A 3,180-nucleotide genomic window follows, 5' to 3' on the forward strand; every position below is an offset into this window, starting at 1 on the left:
CTTAGCCTGTACTTGACCTATAGCTTTTTATTTCAGCAAAAACAGTGCATTTTTGAGTTTTTTTTGACCCGGAATTCTTTGTAGACGCAACTCTCGTGAGTCAGTGCAGGCTGTCCACAGGCAGTCTGCATTACAGCGCAGGTGTTCCCTTTGGGAACTGCGCTGAGAGTCAAACTGGCAGACTAGAACCTGCGCTGGTCCAGTTAGCCATTGTCTTGCTCAGCTTTCCCTTTGTGTCTTGGCCTTGTTTTCACTGATTTTTGCTGATTGCTTGCTGGTCATTGTACTTGCTGTAAACCACTTCTCCTTGACATTATTCCGCCTCAGTTGTGTGATGAAACTGTGAATGTTCTTTCAGTATTTCTTGTTTCAGTTACAGTTTCCCATTGTGAAAAGCGAACCAGTATAGCTGTGACCTCTTAGATCCTGAACTGTAAAAGTGTCTTTGTGATCTTATGAGCTAGTTTTATTACTGTTCATGGCTGTTTGAGTTTGTTTGCTCTTCATTTCATGGTTTGAATCTATACATTTCCTGTGTTTAAACAAGTCTATCATAAGGTGTCTTTTTTATTGTGGACAAGCTTGTTTATTTCTACTTGAAATTAGATTCAAAATTATACAACAGTTTCCTTTCTGTCTTACATCAACATTAAGGATAACGAAAAGAAATACATGCATTGTGCATTTTGCATTTGACTGTGTGCTTGACGATTTAGGAAAATGTGCATTTTAGTGTGTGTTCTATGATCTGTGGAAAAAGTTGTGTCTTTCTTTTCCCTCAGTAGATTAAGGTTTTCAAAGTTGAAAGATTGAAAAGATTTGCTTCTCATTCTTAGATTGCATATAGGAAGTTGTATATATACATCTCGTGGCGAACCTGAAAGGCAAACTGTTAAGAAAGATCAACATTAAAATAAACTCAATTTACATAACAACGCTTTGGAATTTAACGCAAACATCTAGAGGTCTAGGTAGAGACGTGTTCCGGCATCGTTAAACATAGTGACTGTCGATCTCTACGAAGGTGGGTGATTCCTCCTGAGAGTCGGTGGCACTAACACGGACTTGAGCTCCCGCGTACCGTCGCGTATATTGGCAGACCCCTATAGGCTTTTATCCTTTATCCTTAGGAAACCGTGTCGGCCGCCCTACTGATCGCGATGCAGTGAACACAGCATTCACGAAGATTGACCACCCGTACCGTAAAACGTATTCTGTGGTTTCGCGAAAGGTTTGGCACACCCTCTGCCTAGATCTCCAGAGCAGTTTCTTTTGGCCCTTTTCAAACTCTATAACTGAAAAGGTCCAACCGAGCATTTGTCACTTCGGGCTCGTTAATACATCGAAGGCGACTAGAGTCATCTTTAGCTTTTTCTCGACTCTTAAAACATGAAAAAGCAAGTTTGTGTCTAAAAGCGTCGTTAATAAAATTTATTTTAAGCGGAACATAATCACCTGTTATTCCCACGTTGATCTTTCAGTTGAAAAGTATGGAGCCCACCAACCAAGGAAGTAACCTTGGCTAAATCCAAATCCCTTCTCCTCTTGGGGAGATGTTAGTGCGCCTCATATGGCTACATTGTCACTTCCAGGATTGACAATCGGCCTACCTGTATGGCTCTTTTCAACTAATGTAGTCCAGATCGCCACTAATCCTGAGCAGTCGAATCAACAGTCAGAACAATCTAGAACTACCCACCAGCCTTCCACTTCTTATGATACTTCCTCTGATCCTTCATCTTCGCAAGGTAGAGCTGGCAAAAGTCAGCCTCCCAAGGAGAAGAAGGAAAAGAAGAAGAGAGAAAAGAAGCAGAAGGAGCCTCTGGCGAAGGCGACTGGGGGCAAGCAGAAGAAAGCTGACAAAAACCCACACACTACACCGACCGGGCCTAAATCGCCATGTGTCATTTGCAAAGGGATCCATTTCCATCGTGATTGTCCTTGTATTCCCCAGATACTAAGGGACTGGTCCCCAAGGTTGCACAATCCGGTAGCATCAACCTCTGGTTGTCATGTTGATTGCATTCCGTCAACTAGCGAGAGTGAAGGACGAAGAAGGGGACCAAGATCACCCTGTCTATTGTGTGAAGGCAATCATGCCATCCACAAATGTCCATTCTTAGATGAGGCAAAGAGAGTTTTGGAAGATCGCCCGGTTTCACCGTTGCAACTTCCTCTTGGATACCGAAAACTCGCGTCTAATCCCTCGATAGTTGAAAATCCAGTTGACCCGCTCAAGTGGTCAGCTGAAGTGTCGGTCATTGAGAATGAACCTACCGAATCTAGACCAGACAAAAGTCTAAAGGTCGAAACGGCAGTTGACCCGGTTCTTCCTTCAGAGGTTCTATCGTCCAATGACTCCGTCATTGAAGACCCGTCTTCAAATGACGCCGTCGCCGAAGAGTCATCTTCATGCGACACCCTCACTGAAGAGAATAAGGATGACACCATCCAGGTTCTTTTCATCAGCACCGACTCCGATGAGCGTCAGGGCAATGCACCCATTCCTTTATCGCAGGAAGGAACATCATCAGAGTCATATCCGGCCGTATATTCGGTCCCACCACCAAGCAACCTGGTTGTATCCTTTGATTGGAATCAACTAGGCAGACCCCGGTTACCAGCCAGTATACCATTCAGAATCATTGTCCAGATCTATAGAATGATTATGGCTGGTACTATCATTGATGAAGGGGCGTCTGTGAGTATCCTTTCCTCTATTGCTTGGAAAGCACTGGGTTCCCCAGCGCTTTTACCTGAGTTGAGAAATCTCTCAAGTTTTGATAAAGGAACCAGTCGACCATAAGGGATCCTCCCCAATGTACCTGTTACATTGAAAGGGAAGACCATCGGGATGAACGTGTTGGTCGTCCAAGGACCCTTGGATTATAACCTACTCCTCGGACGCGATTATATTTATTGCATGGGAGCGATAGTCTCCTCACTCTTTAGAGTAATGTGTTTTCCACACGAAGGAAGGATGGTCAAGCTCGTAGACCAACTTTCATTTCCGGGATCTCGCATCGCAAATAGTCAAATACCAATCCTAAATGGTCTGTTCACTCAAGATACACCTCCGCCCCCAGTCCTCCTTCCCGATGAATGCGAGTGATTCGGAAAGAAAGACTAGGACCCAGGGGGCATGCACCCTGGTCTGCTTCGGGCAGAAGAAACCCCGGG

Source organism: Pinus tabuliformis, chromosome 8, assembly GCF_031772625.1.
Source record: "Pinus tabuliformis cultivar Carrire ecotype Pingquan chromosome 8, CPIR1, whole genome shotgun sequence".
NCBI lineage: Eukaryota > Viridiplantae > Streptophyta > Pinopsida > Pinales > Pinaceae > Pinus > Pinus tabuliformis.